Genomic DNA, 13,394 nt, shown 5'->3' with positions numbered 1-13,394 from the left:
CGATTACTGCGATGAGATGGATTTCTGATATCGAGGGATGCTTCTACACCTGCTTGTGTCCAGAGCATCTGAGGGTTCGGTTTGCACTGAACCAGCTTCGCTTAGGGGCGAAGGACTGGTGGAAGTTTGTGACGACAGACTTCACTACGGCAGAGCTTACTGCGGTGACCTCGGAGAGGTTCACCACGATCTTTCGAGAGGAGTATGTTCCCCCTATGGAGAGGGAACATTTAACCCAGGAGTTCTTGTCCCTCAAGCAGGGAATTGAGTCTGTGACAGTGATTACGAGGATGTTTCATGAGAGGGCGTTGTTTTTCCCTGAACACGTGTCGTTTGAGCAGGCACGTATGAGCCGGTACTTGAGCATTTTGAGGAGGGATATCAGGGAGTTCGTGGCGAACTCATCATACCGGACATTTGCCGAGCTCCAGGAAAATGCCCGGAAGAGGGAGATTGAACTAGAGACTCAGGCTCGGGAGCAGGCCGAGTCTCAGGGGAGGGACCGGCGGCCGGCACAGTCCTAGCGGGTAGCCAAGCAGGCAAAGCCCGCCGATTCGAGATTTGGAGGCCAGAAGGGCCGCACTTGTGGGAAGTGCGGCAAGGGACATGATGGGGTTTGTCGATCTGGTGCATGCTACAAATGTGGCAAGGAGGGGCACATTGCCAAGGATTGCCCCAAGGGGTTCATGGTTTGCTTTCATTGCAACCAAACCGGACACCGGAAGGCCGAGTGTCCGCAGCTGCGGGGGACAGCACAGGGAGCACCGCAGGGATCTGCCCCTGCAGCCGTGCGAGCTACTGAGGTTCAGCCGGTGAAGGCCGAGGCACCGAAGGCTCGCAGGAGAGCTTTCCAGTTGATAGCGGAGGAGGTCCGCGCAGCGGCCGATGTCGTGGCTGGTATGTATTCTTTCATTTATTTATGCTGAGTTTGAGATATTGTGCTTATATTATGATATGCGTAGGTATTTTTCTTGTGAATTTTGTACCTGCTTTGGTGTTATTTGACTCGGGTGCGAGTCGATCATTTGTGTCTTTAGCCATTAGTCAGCACATCAGTATTCAGCGGGAGGCGTTGAGTTGACCTCTACGAGTTTCCATAGCTGACGAGCGAGCGGTGTATGCTATGGATGTGATTCGAGGATGTGTACTCGAGATCTTCGGGGTTGAATTCCCGATGGATCTAGTCCCGATTGCGATGGGCGACGTGGGTGTCATAGTGGGCATGGATTGGTTAAGCCGATTTGGGGCTGTTATAGACTGCGAGCGACAGTTGGTGACGATACGAGACCCTAGTGGGGGAGTACTTACGGTGTACGGCGAGGGTACCCGATCTGGGTCAGTGTTCTGTTCGGCAGCTAGAGCGAGGCAGAGTCAACAGCAGGGCTGCAGCGGGTTTGTAGCTTATGTGATGGATACACGAGTGGCCGCGGAAAGGCCAAGTTCGGTTGATGATGTTCCGATAGTGCGTGAGTTCCCTGATGTTTTCCCCGAGGAGTTGCCGGGTGTGCCTCCCGAGAGGCAAGTGGAGTTTCGCATCGATTTGGTTCTGGGAGCGGCACCTATCGCCAAGGCGCCCTATCGCCTTGCGCCACCAGAGATGCAGGAGTTATCCTCACAGCTTCAGGAGCTGTTGGGGAAAGGATTTATCAGGCCGAGTAGCTCACCTTGGGGAGCGCCGATCCTTTTTGTCAAGAAAAAGGATGGTTCACACCGGATGTGCATTGATTACCGGGAGTTGAACAAGTTAACGGTCAAGAACCGTTACCCACTACCGAGGATTGATGATCTATTCGATCAGTTGCAGGGAGCATCTTGGTTCTCCAAGATAGATTTGAGATCTGGATATCACCAGATGAGGGTGCGAGATGAGGATATCCAGAAGACGGCGTTCAGGACTCGTTATGGGCATTACGAGTTCGTGATGATGCCTTTTGGGCTCACCAACACACCGGCAGCGTTCATGGATCTCATGAACAGGGTGTGCAGACCGATGTTGGATCGTTCGGTCATCATGTTCATCGACGGTATACTGGTGTATTCGAGATCCAGAGAGCAACATGCGGAGCATTTGAGAGAGATCCTCGGAGTATTGAGGTCGGAGAGGCTTTACGCCAAATTCTCTAAGTGCGATTTGTGCTTACGAGAGGTCCAGTTCTTGGGACATCTCGTTAACCAGAATGAGATATTGGTCGATCCGGCGAATATTGAGGTTGTGATGAGTTGGGAGGTGCCGAGGTACCCCACCGAAATCAGAAGTTTTATGGGGTTGGCCGGCTACTATCGGAGATTTATCATGGATTTCTCCAAGATTATCGTGCCCCTCACCAAGTTGACCCGGAAGGGCGTTGCTTTTTCATTGGTTCCGGAGCAGCAGACCTCGTTTGAGACTCTTCGCCAGAGGTTGTGCGAAGCCCCGGTGTTATCCCTTCCAGAGGGAATGGAGGATTTTGTGGTGTACTGCGATGCATCGATATCGGGATTGGGTGCGGTGCTTATGCAGAGAGGGCATGTGGTAGCGTAAGCATCGAGGCAGCTGAAGCCTCATGAGACGAGGTATCCCACCCACGATCTGGAGTTAGGGGCAGTGGTGTTCGCTCTCAAGATCTGGCGTCACTATCTGTATGGGGTTCGGTGTACCATATACACGGACCACAAGAGTTTGAAGTATTTGATGGATCAGCCTAACCTGAATATGCGCCAGAGGAGATGGTTGGATGTGGTGAAGGATTACGATTGTGAGATCCTATACCACCCGCGCAAAGCTAATGTTGTAGCTGATGCTCTGAGCCGAAGGGCAGAGAGTGCCTCGATTCGAGACACTTGTATGCGATTGACGGTGATGACTCCAGTGTTGGACACCATTCGGGAGGCCCAGGCAGAGGTCGTGATACCGGAGAATCGCAAGAGGGAGCGGGTGATCGGGCAGGTGTCTGAGTTCGTTACCGATAGCCGAGGGCTAATGACCTTTCAAGGTCGGATTTGGGTGCCGTATGCAGGCGGGGCACGTACCATTCTGATGGAAGAGGCGCATAGATCGAGGTTCTCGATCCATCCCGGAGCCACTAAGATGTATTTGGATTTGAAGAAAGACTATTGGTGGCCCTGTATGAAGAGGGATGTTGCATGGTTTGTTGAGAGGTGCTTGACCTGTCGCAGGGTTAAGGCCGAGCACCAGCGTCCGCATGGCAAGTTGCAGCCACTTGAGGTTCCCCAGTGGAAGTGGGAACATATTTCCATGGATTTTATCACCAAATTGCCAAGGACCACGAGGGGTGTCGATGCAATTTGGGTGATCGTTGACCGGTTGACGAAGAGCGCTCACTTCCTTGCTATCAGTGAGAGCTCTTCCGCAGAGAGGCTGACCGAGTTGTATGTGAGAGAGGTGGTATCGCGTCATGGAGTACCGATCTCGATTATATCAGATCGAGATGTACGTTTCACTTCCAGGTTCTGGAAGAAGTTCCATGAGGAGTTAGGTACGAGGCTGCATTTCAGTACCGCATACCACCCACAGACGGACGGGCAGAGTGAGCGGACGATTCAGACACTCGAGGACATGCTTCGAGCATGTGTGTTGGACTTCGGAGGAAGTTGGGACACGTACTTGCCGGTGGCTGACTTTTCCTATAACAACAGCCACCATTCGAGTATTGGTATGCCTCCCTTCGAGTTGTTGTATGGTAGGAGATGTCGGACTCCCATTTGCTGGGGAGAGGTAGGGCAGCGCGTGATGGGTAGCACTGAGATAGTGCTTCAGACGACTGAGCAGATACAACAGATCAGGCAGAGGTTGTTGACAACTCAGAGTCGCCAGAAGAGTTATGCGGATAGGCGACGATCCGAGCTTGAGTTTTAGGTGGGAGACTTCGTACTCCTGAAGGTGTCTCCTTGGAAAGGAGTAATCCGATTCAGGAAGAGCGGCAAGCTGGGGCCCTGGTACATCGGTCCGTTCAGAGTGACTACGAGGGTGGGCAGGGTAGCGTATCGTTTGGAGCTACCTGCGGAGTTGAGCCAGATTCATGATACCTTCCACATGTCTCAGTTGAGGAAGTGTATAGCCGACGAGTCGGCGGTAGTGCCGCTGGAGGATGTTCAGGTGGATGCGGGATTGAATTATGTTGAGAGACCGATCGCGATCCTGGATCGGAAGATCAAGGTTTTGAGGAACAAGGAGGTGCCCTTGGTTCAGGTCCAGTGGCAGCATAGGAGAGGGTCCGAGCTGACTTGGGAGCCAGAGTCAGAGATGCAGGAGCAGCATCCAGAGTTGTTTGCCGAGCGAGACATCGAGGGCGAAGTCTGATTCTAGTGGGGGAGAATTATAAAATCTGGATTCCCAGGTATTCTATGTTATTCATTTATTTTGAGTTTTAGGGAGGGACTCGAGGAGTTGACGCCTAGACTCGTCGAGTAGGATCGCGTTTTGCTGACTGGATTAATGAAGGGACTCGACGAGTCGATGGGTGGACTCGACGAGTCCGCGTTGTGGGCTGAAACCCTAAACCCCCGGGCTTGTGCCCTATTTAAAGGACCTTATGGCCCTCATTTGCGGCCACCTTCACCTTTGAGAGTACCAGAGCACCTGAGAGTGTTGTGAGGGAGAGAAGAAGCCATTTTCATCGTTCTAAGTGTGATTTTGCAAGAAAGAAGGAAGGAGGGCAAACAAGGAAGATTGAGGAGCTCATATCTACCACCATTTGATCAGAAGAGGCTGCTAGAGGTACTAATCTGTGCTCAATCTCGTGTATTTGGTGATCTACTTGAATCTAGGGTTTTCTTATGCCTTCTTTGGCTTGGATTCGAAGTATGTGAGGTCCCAAGGTGGAGTTCTTCTTAGATCTGGACCTTAAGAGGTCCAGAGAGTCCTATCTATCTTGCTTTTTGCTATTCCATTAGAGATATGACCCTAGGTTGCCATTTTAGAGGCTATTTCACCAAAAGAAGCTTTATCGACGTTCCATGAGTGTAAAGGTCGGACCTTTACGTGATTATAATGGTTGGGAAGGCCAAATCTATAGGTTAGAGAAGTAGATCTGACCTCAGAAGTTCATTTGAGTGTTGCCATGGAAGGAACTCGCCGAGTCCATAAGGTTAGAGAAGCAGATCTGACCTCAGAAGGTCATGTGGTATTTTGGGGAAGTCACTAAGCATTTATGCTTACAGTTGTTGTGTTATATGTTTCAGGTACTAGCGAGGATCGCGGGAAGGCGCCGGCATGATCCATACACACTCATGGAGTTTATGTTTTGAGATTATGGGATATGTTTTTGTTATGATAATATTGGATACATTATGTTTGACATCATCTTATGAATAAAAGTATGTTTTAAAAATGAAAAAAATTGTTTTGGAAATTTACGTTGTTACACAGCGCCTCCTCGGAACTGACGCACTGCAAATGTGGTCTGTAGTTTGCCTCTGCAACCACACATCATGAAAGCTAGCTCCATCTCCGAGATCCAATCCATGACTCCGATCGGATCTTCCTTTCCAGTGAAAGTTGATGGCTAGCAAGTCAGAAAATCCTTGTACTTGCATCCATTCCTCTCGACTCCGTCATCCTGGTTGTTTTGTCGAACTATTGGTCGGTTGGCTTGACCAACGGTCCCACTGTAGTTCCCCTCCTCAGACTGCCCTTCGTTCAACTCGGGTTGTTCGATAGGTATGGTAGCTTCCTCTCGATTCTGTTGGAGCAAACGTCTGTTTTCCTCCATTTGACGATCCAACATCATATGGATCATCGCTTGCACTCCGGCCATCGTTATTGGCTCAGCAACGGCTACCACAACTGGTATTTGCTCAATTACTGGAGGTTGGTTCCTGTTCCCATTTGCATTCCCGGCTCCACTGCGGGTTCTTGTCATTTTGATCTATACACCGAATAAGGTGAATTTAGATCTTTGTTTAGGATAGTCGTTTAAACCGTCCTTATCACTCCGAAATGTTTACATATTAGTTCTAATATCGTAGTCGTACGTTTAGAATCATAAGCACATAAGGTTTCCAGATCCGGTCGGCAACAGACCATAGATCCGAACAAATAACAACATATCAGGCACAAAGCATTTAGCACATAAAAGCATTTTAGGCACAATTCTTAAAATAAGCTAGTGCTCACATCTCACAATCATCGCTTAGCATTCTAAGTTTAAGTCTAGAAATCCTACAAATTCCTAGTTCGCTTAAACTAATGCTCTAATACCAACTGTGACATCCCCATTTTTCACGGCCAAAAAAGACCGATTTGTTTATGATTTGTTTAAAAATCAGAGTAATAATTTAAATAAAAGAGTTGCGGAATTTGTTCCCAAAACAAAATTTGATAAAGATTTATCAAAGCATTTCCATAGAAATGTATTTCATTAAAAGACTCGGGATGTCATGTTCGATACAGATCAAAAGCATAAACAATACAACATAAGCCTTACTACATTATTTCGTATTTACAGGCCTATAATCCCTTATCTCTCATCTAAATATCTATGCTCATGCGCCACTACCTGTAATACAAGAAACTGAGTGGGTCAGGCTTGGGAGCCTGGTGAGCACATAGGGTTTTCAACCCACAATAAATAATTTTATTATTTTCAGCAACCAAACAAACCCGATTACCCGTTCCCGTTATCCTCACTTTACATCCCTAAAACAACTAACATAAGGGACCAAGCCTAAGGATTTTCATCGGGGCGACAACACATGCTTCGGGGGTTCCTCAACAATTCATGTCAAATAAGGCAACCATGTGGGGGATGGAGTACTGTTGGTGAGCACACAGTTCAAATAAACACCTACAGGTTGCGAGCCTGCTAGCGTTCCACTGGACTGTCTAGAATAGTCCGTGGTCGTTATCTATACTCCGCTAGATGACTGGATCATCAATAACATCTATAACGAGGCCTATCATTATTTTATTTTGTCACACAGCAAATATTACATCTACCCATGTTTTACCCAACACATTTTGTAGATATAAAATACATATACAGTTTAAATCATTTAAAACATGTATAAAATCCTTCATCCAGCATAGATAGCAAGTATACAGATAATATGCACACGTAGCATGTAATTTATATAAAATACATCATATCTATGTGTAAGATGAAAGTAACTATGCACTCACTTGGTAAGGTGGTGACTCGGTACTTGGACAGCGCTTCGTTATCTCAAAACAATTTTCCCTTGACAAAACCTAGTATCAATACCACTAGGGTTTAGTGTAATGTTAACCGAGACTAATTAATAGTCTAGCTATTATTACTATTATGTAAGCGTTAAACAACACTCTATATAACTCATAATAATAGCCCAAATAATTATTTTAAGGTCCTAATAATGTTATTATAATTAATTAGAAGCTATATTAAAAATAACGTAGGCGTAGCTCACTTACATCGGGTTTTATAGAAAACCGGGCTTCGCTTGGAGAAGCGTTTCCGAACCGAAAGACCCTTTTTCTCGGGACTCCGGAAGCCTCGGGGCTTCCTTCGGGTGCTAGGGGGTTTACCTAGACTTTAGGGGGGTTAGGGGGCTTAGAGAGAGAAAGAAACTAGAGAGAGAAGTGATTTTGGTGTGATTTCTTCGGCAGCCATCGCAGCCTATTTATAGGCGCGAGCCTTCGGTCGTACGCTGGGCGTACAGCAGCACTACGCGGGGCGTAGTTCGGATAGGGTCACTAGGTGGCGAGACCTCGGTGGGAAGACGTGCAGCTTCCGAGACTAAGTGATTCTGAACGCGGAGCGTACCCTTTTACGCGGCGCGTATGCGAGGCCAGGTGTCTCCATCCGAAGCGAGGCCGTGGGCCCCAAGCGACGGCTGTGATTGTGCCACGTCATCAATTTCGCATTGGTCTCGCAATTTTCGTTCCCGACTTCTAAAATTCATAACTTTCGCATACGAGCTCCGTTTTCGACGTTCTTTATATCCACGCGTAGGCGGGAACGTACTCTAAAACGTTTGTTTAGACTTCGTCGGCTAATTTTGAATTTATTTTAAATTTATATTTTTAACAGGCCGGGAGAGGATTGGTCCGTTAAAAATTCAAAAATTCTTCATCCGACGTCCGTTTTCGTCTGTATTTTTATCGTTACGCTACTATTAACGAGATCTTCGATTCTCGTTTAGGTTGTGTCGGCTAAAAATTGCTCGATCTAATATTCGAACTTCGTGTTGTACACTGTTAAGCCGAAACTTTGAAAAATCATAACTTCCTCATACGAAGTCAGATTTGGGCGTTCTTTTTATGGTCGCTCTCGGTTTAACGTTTTCTACGACTTTCATTTAGATCGCAAAGGCTAAAAGTTGCTCTTTCGTAAATTCACTATTTACGCTTCCCGGTGTCGTGCCGGTTCCGTCGTGAAACTTCGGCGGGTCATAACTTCTTCGTTATAACTCGTATTTTGGCATTCTTTATATCCCCAGAATCCTTGTTTCGACCACTACAACTTTATGTAGAGATATCGGGTTTATCTCACACTTAAATTTTGACGCTTATTTTTATTCTTTATTTATTACACATTTATAAGTAATAAGCATATAAAGGCACATAATACTCAAATATTTCATCTTTATTATCTCAAAAGAGTTACAATAGTTGACCTAGACTATTACATCATCTGATAATGCTTAGCCCCGAAACCCGGGCGTTACACAATGTGACATCCCCAATTTCACGGCCAAAAAAGACCGATTTAATTTATGCTTTTAAAATAATTTCAGAGTAATCATTTGATTAAAAGTGTTGCGGAATTTGTTCCCAGATAAACATGATAACTATGTTATCAAATCATTTCCGAAGAAATGAATTTTATTCACTTAAGCCATTGGGATGTCATTGTCAATACAAAAACATAAGCATAAACAAAACTTACATTCATTTACACTAGTGATCTACTTCTCTTTTAATCTCTCAGTGTAAAGCAACTTCGTATCAATACCTGTGATACAAATAAACTGAGTGGGTCAGGCTTGGGAGCCTGGTGAGCATATAGGGGTTTCAACCCACAATAAATAATAAACTTATTAAGTTCTCAGTCAATAATAAATTTATTAATTTCATCAACCAAAAATAACCCTAATTACCCATTCCCATTATCCTCACTTTACGTCCCTAAAACAACTATCACAAGGGACCTAGCCTAAGGATTATCACTAAGGGTGACAACATTGCTTTGGGGGTTCCTCAGCAAGTTATGTCAAATAAAACAAACATCAGGGTGACAACATTGCTTTCCCTCAGCAAGTTATGTCAAACAAGACATCCTAACATAAAACAACCAACAAGTTGACAACATTGCTTTCCTTCAGCAATTTATGTCAAATAGGCACGAAGTCACATCGTCGCCATGTGCTAGTCCATAGCTCTTATTCATCGATGGTATTTCCCACAGGAGTTTCGCCGCAATACATGTCAATGGGTTTTCCATACAGCTGATGAACATACTTAAGGGGTTTCCCCAGCCTTACATGCCCTAAAGGCACTCATGAGGGGAATAGAGTACAGCGAATGAACACTTAAGTCCATTAACACCTACAGGTTACGAGCCTGCTAGTGTTCCACAGACCATCAAAACAGTCCATGGTTGTCATCCATACTCTGCTGAATGACGGGGGTTTTAGAGTACAGCGAATGAACACTCAAGTCCATTAACACCTACAGGTTGCGAGCCTGCTAGAGTTCCGCAGACCGTCAAGAACAGTCCATGGTTGTCATCCCTACTCTGCTGAATGACGGGGGTCAACGTTGGGTAAGGGCTTTTCTCATATTGCACCACTCACGACAACATCTGGGTAAAAGCTTTTCCCATATTTCACCACTCACTTTCAACTCGTAATCTATATCACTGATCATCTCATCTATCCAACTCACTTTTCATCACACACCCACTATTTAACTCATGATCTATATCACTAACTCATGAAGCTCGTCCGATCACTTCATAAAAGAACAAAGACTCCAAAGTTCTTCCAAATAAAAGTACAGGGAAAATACTGATAAAGTACTCCCGTACGCTCCCGTACCCCGACACGTAATAGTGTCAAAAGGAAGAACTAATGGATGAACACATAGTTCAAAAATACCTAATGAACATATAGTTCAAAGATACGTACCGATTACAAGTCTACTAACGTTCCACTAGGCTATCTAAAATAGTCTGTGGCCGTTGTCTATACTCTGCTAGATGACTAGATCATCTTAATCATCGATACCTCTCATCACTTTTATTTCATCACATATCATCTAATTTATCTACCCATATTTTACCCAACATATTTGTAGATAAAAATATATATATACAGTTTAAAACTTGTATAAAACATCAATTCAACAATCACCTCAAATAAACAATTAATATATTTACACATAGCACGTATTTTAATGTAAATACTTCACATCTATGTGTAAGGTCAAAGTGACGATACACTCACCTGATTTAATGAAAATCGGGCAGCAATTCGTTTCCTAAAACGATCGTTTCTAATAAAACCGAGAGTTTTATTGAGAAACCGGGCTCTGCGAAAGGTCGGGCTTCAAAACCGAAAAGATGAATTTTCCGGGCTTCTCGGGCACTTCGTGGCGTATTCCGGGCTTTGGAATAAGTACCGGGGCTTCGAGGGATGTCGGGATAGTAAAAATATGGAAAAAGGGGTCAAAAATGGCAAAATCCCATTTTTTTACCCGGGAGGGTTCGCAAGGCTCCTATTTATAGGAGTGAGATCCGAAGGTCGGCCGAGAAGAGGTGAGTCAGCGAGGCACGTGGCAGCCGCGGAAGAAGGACACGTATGCGAGGGTTCAGACACGCGGCAGGCTGCGAGGCCTCGGTTCGGACAGATGGCGAGACAGGGCTTCGGCTCGGATAGCTGGAGGCCTCTTAGTGGACCGGACTTCGGTCCAATGGGAAAGAAGGGTGACGACTTCGGACCAATCAGCGGTTGCCACGCGAGGCTGCGGTCCAATCAGAAGATGCCACGTGGAGGCTGCATGCGAAGGGTGACATGGCCGAAGCCACCTATGCGAAATTTCTCGGTTTTCGCGCCAAAAACTTGTAAAATCCATAACTTTCGCATACGAGCTCCGTTTTTTACGTTCTTTATATGCACGCGTAGGTAAAATTACGCTCTACAACTTTTGTTTAGACTTCGTCGGCTAATTTTGACTTTAATTTTTATATTATTATTTTTAACAGACCTGGATAGGAAATCCGTTAAAAATTCATAACTTCTTCATCCGACGTCCGTTTTCGTCAGACTTTTTACCGTTGTACTGAAAATGAGGAGAGCTTCGATTCTCGCTTAGGTTGTGTCGGCTAAAAATCTCTCGATCTAAAATTCGAGTTTTTAGTTGTCTACTGCTAAACTGAAACTTCGAAAAATCATAACTTCTTCATACGAAGTCAGATTTGGGCGTTCTTTTTGTACCTACTCTCGGTTTAACGAACACTACGAGTTTTGTTTAGATCACTAAGGCTAAAAAGTAGTTTATCAAAAACTCACTTTTTACGACATTCGACACCGTGCCGGTTTATCGTGAAACTTCGACAGGTCATAACTTCTTCGTTATAACTCGGATTTCGGCATTCTTTATATATCTGTAATCCTTGTCACGCCCACTACAAGTTTTTTAATAGATATCGGCTTTATCTAAAATTTAATTTTTGACCCTCATTTTTATTCTTAATTAATTAAACCCTAATAATTAAGCATAAAACACATAATTCACATAAACTTCACATAATTCTTTTTCATTTCTTCTAAATGAGTTACAAAGGTTAACCTGGACCATTATGTCAATATTAATGCCTAGCCTAGAAACACGGTCGTTACAACTCTTTCCCCCTTAGAATGATTCTGTCCCCGGAATCACACATCAGCAAACAAATACGGGTAGCGACTCCTCATGTCACTCTCCGTTTCCCAGGTGAGATTTGGCCCATTCGTATGTTTCCAACGCACAAGCACTAAATCGACCATTTTTACATCACAATTTCTTAGTCTTACGGTCAACGATTGCCTCAGGTTCTTCAATCAACCTCTTGTTTTCATCCAACCTTAATTTAGAAATGGGAATTATGTCGGGCACATCTCCCGTAAATTTTCTTAAATAACACACACGAAAGGTGTTATGAATACCCTCTAGTTCTTCCGGTAATTCTAGCTTGTAAGCTTGATTCCCGATTCTCAGAAGAACTTTAAATGGTCCAATAAACCTTGGACTCAACTTTCCCCTTCTACCAAATCCTATAAGTCCCTTCCACGGCGAGACTTTAAGTAAAACCGAATCTCCAACTTCAAATGATATCGGTTGTCTTTTCTTGTTAGCATAGATCTTTTGAGCAGCTAACCTCCTTTCCCTAATCACTTTTAACTTTTCAGCAGCCTGATGGACTATTTCAAGTCCCATAAACTGCTTTTCTCCAGCTTCCAGCCAACATGACAGCATTCAACACTTTTCCCCATACAAAGCGTGATAAGGTGCCATCTAAATGTTTGAGTGGAAACTATCATTATAGGAAAATTCTACTAGAGGTAAGTGTTTACCCTAGTTACCTTGGAATTCCAGGGTACATGCTCTCAGTATATCCTCCAATGTTTGAATTGTTCGTTCGCTCTTACCATCGGTTTGTGGATGGTAAGCTGTATTCAAACACACTTGGTACCCAATTCCTCTTATAGACTCCTCCAAAACCTTGAGGTAAAACGGTTGTCACGATCGGATACAATCGTTAACGAAACACCGTGAAGCCTCACACTTTCCTTCACATAAGAATTCGCAAGTTTATCCATAGACCATTTCTCGTTGGCTGATATGAAATGCGCACTCTTAGTGAAGCGATCAACGACCACCCAAATCATGTCGTGACCGTTCCTTGTTCTGGGCAGTTTAGTCACAAAATCGATAGTGATACCTTCCCATTTACCCATGGGTATAGGTAAAGGTTCTAAAATCCCATACGGCTTCTGATGTTGTGCCTTAACCCTAGCACAAGTTACACACTCGGCCACATACTTAATAACATCGAGCTTCATCGTCGGCCACTAGTAATAGGGTTTTAGATACCTATACATTATTGTACTGCTGGGATGAATCAAGTACATGGTTTTGTGAGCTTCTTCCATCAGAAGACCTCTTACTCCTCCCATCCTAGGTACCCAAATCCTACCTTTGAATACCTTCAGGATTTGACCGTTTGTATCAAACACCAACGTTTTATCCCAAACATTCCTCCTTTCGGTCATTTTTCTCTAAAGCTTCCTCCTGAGCTTTCTTTTATACTTCCCATTTGTAGAGACAACTTCAATTCTCAACGCTCTTGGGCTCTTCCTTTCAAGATTCACATTCCGACTGAGAGCATTAGCAACAATACTTGCTTTACCAGGGTGGTAAAGTATCTCACAGT

The sequence above is a fragment of the Lactuca virosa genome, chromosome 7, assembly GCF_052849685.1.
Source record: "Lactuca virosa cultivar CGN04683 chromosome 7, Lactuca_virosa_CGN04683_v6, whole genome shotgun sequence".
In the NCBI taxonomy this organism is placed as follows: Eukaryota; Viridiplantae; Streptophyta; class Magnoliopsida; order Asterales; family Asteraceae; genus Lactuca; species Lactuca virosa.
This window is presented reverse-complemented; position numbering follows the sequence as displayed.